A 12,712-nucleotide genomic window follows, 5' to 3' on the forward strand; every position below is an offset into this window, starting at 1 on the left:
TTTCTACCAGCATGTTAAATGTGCAACCAGAGGAAAAAAAACTCTTGACCACCTTTACTCCACACACAGACACATACTAAGCTCTCCCTCGCCCTCCATTTGGCAAATCTGACCATAATTCTATCCTCCTGATTCCTGCTTACAAGCAAACACTAAAGCAGGAAGTACCAGTGACTCGGTCAATAAAAATGTGGTCAGATGAAGCAGATGCTAAGATACAGGACTGTTTTGCTAGCACAGGCTGGAATATGTTCCAGGATTCTTCCGATGGCATTGAGGAGTACACCACATCAGTCACTGGCTTCATCAATAAGTGCATCGATGACATCGTCCCCACTGACTGTACGTACATACCCCAACCAGAAGCCATGGATTATAGGCAACATCCGCACTTACCTAAAGGGTAGAGCTGCCGCTTTCAAGGAGCGGGACTCTAACCCGGAAGATTATAAGAAATCCCGCTATGCCCTCCGACGAACCATAAAACAGGCAAAGTGTCAATAGAGGACTAAGATTGAATCTTACTACACCGGCACCAACATTTGTCAGATGTGGCAGGGCTTGCAAACGATTACAGACTACAAAGGGAAGCACAGCTGCGAGCTTCCAAGTGACACGAGCCTACCCTCCTGTAATCCCTATTCACTCATGACTGCATGGCCAGGCACGACTCCAAGACCATCATTAAGTTTGCTGATGACACACAAGTGCCAACAATGATGAGACAGCCTATAGGGAGGAGGTCAGAGACCTGGGCGTGTGGTGCCAGGACAAACTCTCCCTCAATGTGATCAAGACAAACGAGATGATTGTGGACTACAGGAAAAGGAGGACAGAGCACGCCCCCATTCTCATCGACGGGGCTGTAGTGGAGCAGGTTGAGAGCTTCAAGTTCCTTGGTGTCCAGATCACCAACAAACTATCATGGTCCAAGCACATCAAGACAGTCATGAAGGGGGCACGACAAAACCTATTCCCACTCAGGAGACTGAAAAGATTAAGCATGGGTCCTCAGATCCTCAATGTTTTACAGCTGCACCATCGAGAGCATCCTGACTGGTTGCATCACTGCCTGGTATGGCAACTGCTCGGCCTCCGACCACAAGGCACTACAAAGGGTAGTGTGTACGGCCTAGTACATCACTGTGGCCAAGCTTTCTGCCATCCAGGACCTCTATACCAGGCGGTGTCAGAGGAAGAACCTAAAAATGGTCAAAGACTACAGCCACCCTATTCATAGACTGTTCTCTCTGTTACCGCATGGCAAGCGGTAACGGAGTGCCAAGTCTAGGTCCAAAAGGCTTCTCAACAGCTTCTACCCCCAAGACATAAGACTCCTGAACAGCTAATCAAATGGCTACCCACACTATTTGCATTGCCCCCCCCCCCCTTTACGCTGCTGCTATTCTCTGTTTATTATCTATGCATAGTCACTTTAATTCTACCTACATGTACATATTACCTAAATTACCTCGACACCGGTGCCCCCACACATTGACTCTGTACTGGTACCCCCTGTATATACTGTATCCTCGCTATCCAATTTGTAAGTCGCTCTGGATAAGAGCGTCTGCTAAATGACTTAAATGTAAATGTAAAATTGTTATTTTACTGCTGCTCTTTAATTATTTGTAACTTTTATTTCTTAATTTTTACCAATCTATTTTTTACTAAACACATATTTTTCTTAACTGCATTGTTGGTAAAGGGCTTGTAAGTAAGCATTTCACTGTAAGGTCTACACCTGTCGTATTCGGCGAATGTGACAAATACAATTTGGTTTGATTTGATTTTAAGTCGGTTGGTCTTTCTGTCTGTCGTAATTTTTAGGTAATGTTGCAATTACATAAAGAACATCACACAAAATGTAAAAAAATTCTGAAAATATAATATCCTTAGAATGTTCTCCTAACATTTCCGAAAATGTTTTTCACAACATCTGTAAAACCTACCACAGAACATTCCCCCAAGGTTCTCATTAGGTTACTAGAGAATGTAATAACACAACGTTCTTAGAACAAACTGCCGCAATTGAAGTGGTTCTAACGAAACATTACAGGAACATTCTGCTAATATTGATGGATATGTTACTCCAAACACCCATAACAACAAGCACGGAATATTCCGACAATGGTCTCATAAAGTTATAGTGTGATATGACATACTGGTTCTAACAACATTCCCTGAACATACACCAGCAATAAAATGTTGGCGCAATAGAAGTTGTTAAAAAAAAACGTATTCAGCTAATGTTGATGGAGATATTGCTACTTAAACTTACACCGGTAACTGTCAAAATAATAGAAACTCATGAGTAAATGAAGGACACAAAGTACTGTATATTGAAAGCAGGTGCTTCCACATAGCAGGACCAGTGTTATAGAGGGGCCTGGCCCGCCCTACCATACCTCCTTGCCCGTCCAAATAAAATATTAAAATATTGATCATTTATTTGACCGAGACGCGTGCCGACAGAAAGACACTTCAATCTCAGATAAAGCATCCGAGCTCCGCTCTGTATCAGTATGTGTAGGCCAAGAGTATGGCATGTCATACTATTTATGGCCAGACAGCATCAGATACATGGGTTACATATAGTAAGACAGAGAGGCACTGTTTTGCTCACTCGAATTCTTTATCCTTCCTCTCTTTAGCAGAGAGGAAGAGAGGACACGAGAGGGCTCACTCTCACCAAAATCTGCCTAGAATAAGCCCAATGCATTTCTATGGGCAGTATATGCAGACCTAAGCTTGGCGCCTGCCTTCCCGCCTTGAGGACAATGACTCCAATTGTTAGGGCGGAGACATGAGCATCTAGTCATTATATACACATCTCTAGTTTCAGCCTATTGCAAATTGGAAAGGAAAGTTGGTGGAGCACAGTGCACTGTTAGCACGCTGGCTTCCCCTAAAGTCAATTGATGTTTTGCCCAAATTATATAATTACTCCTGTCTAAATAAAAATATTCAAAATACTTCACCAGAGAGCATGACTTAGCCACAGACGTTCATTAGCTTCCTATTGATTGTTTCAAATCACAAGTGTGTAGGCCTATGCCTATTTGGGAATCATACAATTTGGGCAGTGCGCGTGGCAATATGTCTAGCTGTTTGAGTTGCAGCTGTCAGTGAAAAGCATAAAAAATGTGTGAAGATAACGTGTCTTGAGTATAACTTAAAATGTTGCAACATGAAGAAAGGGAGGGGTGTGTGAAGAAAATATGGCATGTCTCTCTCCAGAATGCATGCACTCAGCTCTCCAGAACGCAGCCAGCTGTCTCCTGCCAATTTTTGCACATTCATTGTTTTATTGTGTTAATTGTTTGCCCTTTGTTGGTTTACTTTTTATCAATTCTCCATTACATATGTCACCAGTAGGTCTAGTAAATGTATCGTTAATCTCGTCATTTGGTTACATACAGTCATGGCCAAAAGTTTTGAGAATGACACAAATATACATTTTCACAAAGTCTGCTGCCTCAGTTTGTAAGATGGCAATTTGCATATACTCCAGAATGTTATGAAGAGTGATCAGATGAATTGCAAAGTCCCTCTTTGCCATGCAAATGAACTGAATCCCCAAAAATCATTTCCACTGCATTTCTGCCCTGCCACAAAAGGACCAGCTAACATCATGTCAGTGATTCTCTCGTTAACACAGGTGTGAGTGTTGACGAGGACAAGGCTGGAGATCACTCTGTCATGCTGATTGAGTTTGAATAACAGACTGGAAGCTTCAAAAGGAGGGTGGTGCTTGGAATCATTGTTCTTCCTCTGTCAACCATGGTTACCTGCAAGAAAACACGTGCCGTCATCATTGCTTTGCACAAAAAGGGCTTCACAGGCAAGGATATTGCTGCCAGTAAGATTGCACCTAAATCATCCATTTATCGGTCCATCAAGAACTTCAAGGAGAGCGGTTCAATTGTTGTGAAGTAGGCTTCAGGGCACCCAAGAAAGTCCAGCAAGCGCCAGGATCGTCTCCTAAAGTTGATTCAGCTGCGGGGTCAGGGCACCACCAGTACCGAGCTTGCTCAGGAATGGAAGATTGAAGGTGTGAGTGCATCTGCATGCACAGTGAAGCGAAGACTTTTGGAGGATGGCCTGGTGTCAAGAAGGGCAGCAAAGAAGCCACTTCTCTCAAGGAAAAGGTACAGGGATTGGACTGCTGAGGACTGGGGTAAAGTCATTTTCTCTGATGAATCCCCTTTCCGATTGTTTGGGGCATCCGGGAAAAAGCTTGTCCGGAGAAGACAAGGTGAGCGCTACCATCAGTCCTGTGTCATGCCAACAATAAAGCATCCTGAGACCATTCATGTGTGGGGTTGCTTCTCAGCTAAAGGAATGGGCTCACTCACAATTTTGCCTAAGAACACAGCCATGAATAAAGAATGGTACCGACACATCCTCCAAGAGCAACTTTTCCCAACCATCCAGGAACAGTTTGGTGATGAACAATGCCTTTTCCAGCATGATGGAGCACCTTGCCATAAGGCAAAAGTGATAACTAAGTGGCTTGGGGAACAAAACATCAATTTTTTGGGGTCCATGGCCAGGAAACTCCCCAGACCTTAATCCCATTGAGAACTTGTGGTCAATCCTCAAGAGGTGGGTGGACAAACAAAAACCAACAAATTCTGACAAACTCCAAGCATTGATTATGCAAGAATGGGCTGCCATCAGTCAGGATGTGGCTCAGAAGTTAATTGACAGCATGCCAGGGTGGATTGCAGAGGTCTTGAAAGAGAATGGTCAACACTGCAAATATTGACTCTTTGCATCAACTTCATGTAATTGTCAATAAAAGCCTTTGACACTTACGAAATGCTTGTAATTATACTTCAGTATTCCATAGTAACATCTGACAAAAATATCTAAAGACACTGAAGCAGCAAACTTTGTGGAAGTTAATATTTGTGTCATTCTCAAAAATTTTGGCCATGACTGTACATTTCTGTTAATGCATGTATGAATTACAGTCATTTACCATTCTCATTCTTGGAGTGGAAATGTTCACAACCTGCTACACTTGTGAGAAACAAGTTTTGGTTTATTTCACAACCATTACAAATTTTGTCAATCTTTTCATTGCCTTTTGTTTGGAGTGCTCCTTGTGCAATGAGCATGTGTCTGGTTTCTTTGTCCTGATAAAGTTGAGGGAGCGCGTGCGCCTGAGCATCCATAGAAGTAAGCCTAGCTGGCCTGCTGCATGCAAATGTAGGAAAGTGCCCAGTTGGCAATGTCTGATTGTCTTAACTCACCATGTCCACCACTAATAAGCTGTGCTTCTCAACAACAACAAAAAAATTCACCAAATACATTGTTAATGAAGTCTGTTCTTTTAACGTCCTTTGCAAATGATAGTTCCTCAGTATCTGAGAAATCTTCCCGGCCTCGATAATCACCAAGCCCCGGTGTGAAAGAGCAAAATATAATGATCTTATGATCCCATAGATCCAGTGGAAGCGTCATAAAAAATGGCTGTCTGTCCCGAGCTCACTGGCGTGGGAAACTCTGAGGGCCCGGAATAGTCTAGTTGCAAGTTCACTAGCAACAGCTTCCAGTTAATGATTTGATACAATGTTGCACTTCACCAGCAATAGCTCAAGTCAAGACAGATAGAAAAGGAGGCAGACAGGCGGAGTAGAGAGATTAATGTGATTGAAAGAACCATCATTTTCATCAAGATATTTTCTACTGTTTTTATTTGTCGGCTTTAGGCCTATGTATTTTACTTAATTGATGATGGAAGTGATATGCCTACTGTTGCATTAGCCTATCTCTGAGTTCTATACGCTAATTTCTTTAATCAGTTGACCATAGTGTTTAATGTTTCCATATGGCAAAGGCTGGTGATCTCGCCTTAGTTGAATTTTAGCTTTTCGATTGTTATCATTTTATTTCCGATTTTTATGATTAACAATGTGACAATTATTTTGAGAAACGAAAATGTTATTATTGAAATGAAACTGTTCCATGAAAATGCACATACTGTATAAAAATAATCAGAACAATCCTCCCGAGTGGCGCAGAGGTCTAAGGCACTGCATCGCAGGGTTTGAGTCCAGACTCTGTCGCAGCCGGCCGCGACCGGGAGACCCATGGGGCAGCACACAATTGGCCCAGCGTCGTCCGGGTTATGGGAGGGTTTGGCCGGCATGGATATCCTTGTCCCATCGCACACTAGCGACTCCTGTGGCGGGTCGGGCGCAGTGCACGCTGACACGGTGTTTCCTCTGACGCATTGGTGCGGCTGGCTTTCGGATTAAGTGGGCATTATGTCAAGAAGCAGTGCGGCTTGGTTGGGTTGTATTTCGGGGGGCGCACGGCTCTCGACCTTCGCCTCTCCCGAGTCCGTACGGGCCTTGCAGCGATGAGACATGACTGGATACCACGAAAATTGGGAAGAATACGGGGTAAAAAAGAATAATCATAACTTTCACGCAGATCGGTAGAAATAGTAGGATAAATTGTAAGCTTCCCCAAACTTGAAACTGACGAGCTGCCTATGGTCTTTACTATAATGCTCATAAAAATCAATAGTGAAAGCACAAGCGCGTGCACATCTAGGTCGCGTGAAAAAGCATACACTATGGATATCAAAGGCCTGTCCAACTGATTTGTTCTGCCGCCAGCCCTGCCACACAGGTGTGGTTCCTGAGTTAATTAAGCAATTAACATCCTCAGCGTCATGTATAAAAATACTGGGCAGGCCATTCTTTTTTTACCATTATTTTGGCTACCAAGGCTATGTGTCACAACGTCCACAGAAGGTGGCGCCTCTCCCCGGTCGGGCGGCGCTCGGCGGTCGTCGTCGCCGGCTTACTAGCTGCCACCGATCCATGTTTCAGTGTCTGTTGGTTATGTCAGTTTTAGTTTGCACCTGTTCCTTGTTTGTCATTAGTGGGGGGGTATTTAGTTTGGCTGTTTTTGTTTGGGATTTGTGCGGGATTGTTTCATGTGACGTGACTTTAGTAAGCAGGTTTTAGGATTATTAGGTTACACTACGTATTGTATAGGCATTAGGGTTGCCGGGCTGCGCCCCGTCTATTTTGGAGTTTGGAGCATTTTCCTCCTCCCTTTTCTTCTGTGCACCCTGCCTTGTCGCTGTGTTTTGCCCTTGACGGTATTAAACGTTTTGTCCAACGGACCTCAGTCTCCTGCGCCTGACTTACCCTTTTCCTGCTATCTTGGAGAACGTGACACTATGCCCCCATAGGATGACAATGCCCCATCCACAGGACATGAGAGGTCACTGAATGGTTTGATGAGCATGAAAATAATGTAAACCATATGGCCGTCTCAGTCACCAGATCTCAACCCAATTAAACACCGGAGACAGCGTTTTGCACCACCATCAACAAAACACCAAATTATGGAATTTCTCATAGAAGAAAGGTGGAACATCCATCCAATAGAGTTCCAGACACTTGTAGAATCTATTCCAAGACGCATTGAAGCAGTTCTGGTTCGTGGTGGCCCAACGCCATATTAAAACATTTTATTTTGGTGTCTCCTTTATTTTGGCAGTTAACTGTATAACAACAAACATTCCTGCAAGTGTCTTATAAAGTTATTATAGAGGATACTTATTCTGGTACTACTAAGCTATATGGAATTGTTTTAAGAAGGTCATAACAAGGATAATTGTGCTATTATTTTTGGCCTTACTGCTATTAGCACATACAAACACATTGAATAACATATTCACCACATGGAACAACAGATAGTTCTTTTTTTAAACGTTTTTTTCATGTATTTAACCCCTTATTTTTGTCACTAAACAGTCCCCATATACACTTCCATACATTTTTTAGACTGGTACCGGGGGAAATTTGGATGAGTGAGGCCTGTGGGTGTCATAGAGCAAAACAACCAATATGTACATTACATGTTCGTGAGAGTCTCACCTTTACACAGATGGGTCATCGGACGCTACAGACAGAAGTTGGCAGATTGGCTGTACCGACTTCGGACTAGTCTCAAGACACTTGTGAGGGATGTAGAGCAAAATGAAGAACACCATCGTGTTCGTGAGAGTCTTATCTTTCCATATAAGGGTTTGTAGGCCAATAGTTTGAAGGCCAAACCGTTCAGACGCTACAGATGATTTTGTGAGAAGACTGATTTTTGGGATGTCTCATGGTCTGACAAACACTGCTCTAGCTCTGTCACCTTTCACCACAGATGCGGAACTGTTACATAGGCTGATATGAGCCACATCCAATGCAAAAAACAGATATCTCTAGCTTAAACTGATGGATTTTCATGGGGATTTTTTTATTATGCTAATTAGATCAACCTTAGGTGGTTAAATTATTGCATTTACCCATGAAGTGGAGAATTTACATTGATTTAAATTGGAATTTTACAAATCTTATGGAATTGCAATTGAATTGGAATTACACTATTTTTACTTTCTTCATTGAAATTGTATTGGAGCTGTAAAATCATTTAATCTTTGGAATTTAATGAGAATTCAATATTTAAAAATGTCCCAGTTAATGAAATTAATGCACACAGTTCAAACATTGACTGTAGAATTTGTTTGGAATTATTTCAACCTGTATTTCCAGTATAGTCTGAACAGTACCAAGATCAGCATGAAAGCCTGAGGGAATTGAATTTGATTTTGTGGAATTGTTGATGACAATATTGAATTGGGAATTGAATTCTTGGAATTTACCTAACATTGAATTTCAGAGGAATTTAATTATCTCTGAATTCAAAGACTGACCTGGAATTTGTATTGAATAAATTGAATTCACTGGGAGAGAGAATTGAATAGAATTGAATTAATGGAATTGACTCTGACCCTTGTATCAACAACACTAAAAATAAGAAACAGATTTTGTATTACAGATTTTGAATCACAGCGTTCCTGCTGTTGTGGTTGCCTGGGAAGCTTTGCAGACAGAGTAGATGTTGAATTTTCTAAAATGTCTACCCTTACAGCTTGATGACAGTGGAAAGACAAAAGGAGATGGAAAGTGAAATCGATTTCCGAATATCCTTAAAAAATCTCTCCCAATCTATCTTCTCCGTTATTGTCTAACGGTACCCTGTCTAGCGGTAAGTGGAAATATTGACCATCATTATTTCAATGTCTGGATGACTCAGTGGTCCTTCAGTAGTCTAGTGCTAATTTCGCTAAAGGGTTAACGGGACATGGCTCTCTAAAAATAGAGAATGGCCTGGCAGTGTCCTAATCCTTAGAACTATTAGAAATACCAAGAAATATTCAGTTTGGCCCGTCAATTAAAGTAAATTCACTAAAACTGCACTGTAGAACTGCCATTATTCTGCTATTTCGGTGAGTAACATGGAATCTTCAAAGAGTAAGGACAGGGCTTGAACATAATATGTTGAACACAACGATATACACAACAGACACCGCTGGTCCTGCTCACACTGCCCTACCCTGTGCTTTGACCTCTTTCTCCCCTCTCTCTCCAGATGAAATCTCGCGTCTTGTGACGGCCGGCCGCCCAACAACCTGCCCACTTGACCCTATCCCCTCCTCTCTTCTCCAGACCATTTCCGGAGACCTTCTCCCCTTCCTCACCTCACTCATCAACTCATCCTTGACCGCTGGCTACGTCCCTTCCGTCTTCAAGAGAGCGAGAGTTGCACCCCTTCTGAAAAAACCTACACTCGATCCCTCCGATGTCAACAACTACAGACCAGTATCCCTTCTTTCTTTTCTCTCCAAAACTCTTGAACGTGCCGTCCTTGGCCAGCTCTCCTGCTATCTCTCTCAGAATGACCTTCTTGATCCTAATCAGTCAGGTTTCAAGACTGGGCATTCAACTGAGACTGCTCTTCTCTGTGTCACAGAGGCTCTCCGCACTGCTAAAGCTAACTCTCTCTCCTCTGCTCTCATCCTTCTAGACCTATCTGCTGCCTTTGATACTGTGAACCATCAGATCCTCCTCTCCACCCTCTCCGAGTTGGGCATCTCCGGCGCGGAACCACGCTTGGATTGCGTCCTACCTGACAGGTCGCTCCTACCAGGTGGCGTGGCGAGAATCTGTCTCCGCACCATGCGCTCTCACCACTGGTGTCCCCCAGGGCTCTGTTCTAGGCCCTCTCCTATTCTCGCTATACACCAAGTCACTTGGCTCTGTCATATCCTCACATGGTCTCTCCTATCATTGCTATGCAGACGACACACAATTAATCTTCTCCTTTCCCCCTTCTGATAACCAGGCGGCGAATCGCATCTCTGCATGTCTGTCAGACATATCAGTGTGGATGACGGATCACCAGCTCAAGCTGAACCTCGGCAAGACGGAGCTGCTCTTCCTCCCGGGGAAGGACTGCCCGTTCCATGATCTCGCCATCACGGTTGACAACTCCCTTGTGTCCTCCTCCCAGAGTGCTAAGAACCTTGGCGTGATCCTGGACAACACCCTGTCGTTCTCCACTAACATCAAGGCGGTGACCCGATCCTGTAGGTTCATGCTCTACAACATTCGCAGAGTACGACCCTGCCTCACACAGGAAGCGGCGCAGGTCCTAATCCAGGCACTTGTCATCTCCCGTCTGGATTACTGCAACTCGCTGTTGGCTGGGCTCCCTGCCTGTGCCATTAAACCCCTACAACTCATCCAGAACGCCCTTGCCCGTCTGGTGTTCAACCTTCCCAAGTTCTCTCACGTCACCCCGCTCCTCCGCTCTCTCCACTGGCTTCCAGTTGAAGCTCGCATCCGCTACAAGACCATGGTGATTGCCTACGGAGCTGTGAAGGGAACGGCACCTCCATACCTTCAGGCTCTGATCAGGCCCTACACCCAAACAAGGGCACTGCGTTCATCCACCACTGGCCTGCTGGCCCCCCAGCCTCTGAGGAAGCACAGTTCCCGCTCAGCCCAGTCAAAACTGTTCGCTGCTCTGGCACCCCAATGGTGGAACAAGCTCCCTCACGACGCCAGGACAGCGGAGTCAATCACCACCTTCCGGAGACACCTGAAACCCCACCTCTTTAAGGAATACCTAGGATAGGATAAAGTAATCCTTCTAACCCCCCCCCCCCCCCTTAAAAGATTTAGATGCACTATTGCAAAGTGGTTGTTCCACTGGATATCATAAGGTGAATGCACCATTTTGTAAGTCGCTAAATGACTTAAATGTAAATGTAAATGTAATATTTATCATCATAGTGATGGGAGTGACTCGGTAATGTGGTAGAGATGGAGGGATAAATAGGAAAGAGGAGTTCAGGTGATAAATATCCCTGATCCTGAATCCAGCCTGGTTGGCATTAGCACAGTTGTCCCTGTCTGGCCCAACCACTGTTATGCCCTAAAGGACATATGACTAACATAACCAGTCAAGATGAGGGCAAGAAAACACTCCTTAATGCTACCTTTAGGGCTTTTCACAAGATTGCAGAGAAGAGAAGTAGAAATAATCAACAGCTTGCAGTCTAAAACATGTAAATTAGCAATGATGACCTAGCTTTCACTGGCTTTGCCTTCAGTATCTACAAGCAGTCACCAGAACAATCTTACATAACAGCGTCTAGTGCAGAATATTGCATAAGAATGCAGACTGAATTGATCAAAAGTAGATATTTGAATGTTATTCAAACTTTTGGTGGTTCAGGTACTCCAGCAAAACGTAATCACAAAAAAGTTGAACTGCTTCATTTGAGATCTCGTCCTAGTAAATTTGAAAGATAGCAACATTACAAAAACCACCGCTGTGAATGATTTTTCACCACCCAGGCTCCTCTGCATTATACACGAAAACATCCCTGCTGCTGATGACCATGTTACCGTATCTCTCCAGGAAGGATCTTGTGTAACCATTGTCATATAGGCCAGGGGAACTTCCAAGATGTCCGCCACCACCACCATTCACTAATAAATCAACCATCCATCCTTGAGTGTATTAACATTTTCACACTAAGGTACCACCAACCCACACAATAATAGCTCTGTAATTACTCCATACAGTCCCAGGACATCGCACTCCTCGTCTCCATGATATTCATTACCAGGAAATAGTCCCAGTGATCGACTACATTCAGAAGCGTCATGCCCAGATTTAAAAAAAAAAATCATTTAAACAATCTGGACCCGGTCTTCCTGAAATTATCCCCAACCATTGTTGCAACCCCTATTACTAGTCTGTTCAACCTCTCATTTGTATCGTCTGAGATTCCTAAAGATTGGAAAGCGGCCCCGGTCATCCCCCTCTTCAAAGTGGGAGACACTAGACCCAAACTGTTACAGACCTATATCCATCCTGCCGTGTCTTTCAAAAGTCTTCGAAAGCCAAGTGAACAAGCAGATCACCGACCATTTCGAATCCCACCGTACCTTCTCCGCTATGCAATCTGGTTTCCGAGCTGGTCACGGGTGCACCTCAGCCACGCTCAAGGTCCTAAACAATATCATAACTGCCATCGATAAAAGACAAAACTGTGCAGCCGTCTTCATCGACCTGGCCAAGACTTTCCACTCTGTCAATCACCGTATTCTTATCGGCAGACTCAACAGGCTTGGTTTCTCTAATGACTGCCTCACTTGGTTCACTAACTACTTCTCTGATAGAGTTCAGTTTGTCAAATCGAAGGGCCTGTTGTCCGGACCTCTGGCAGTCTCTATGGGGGTGCCACAGGGTTCAATTCTCTGGCCGACTCTTTTCTCTGAAAATATCAATGATGTTACTCTTGATGCGGGTGATTCTTTGATCCACCTCTACG

This window comes from Salmo salar, chromosome 11 (assembly GCF_965601325.2).
Source record: "Salmo salar chromosome 11, fSalSal1, whole genome shotgun sequence".
NCBI lineage: Eukaryota > Metazoa > Chordata > Actinopteri > Salmoniformes > Salmonidae > Salmo > Salmo salar.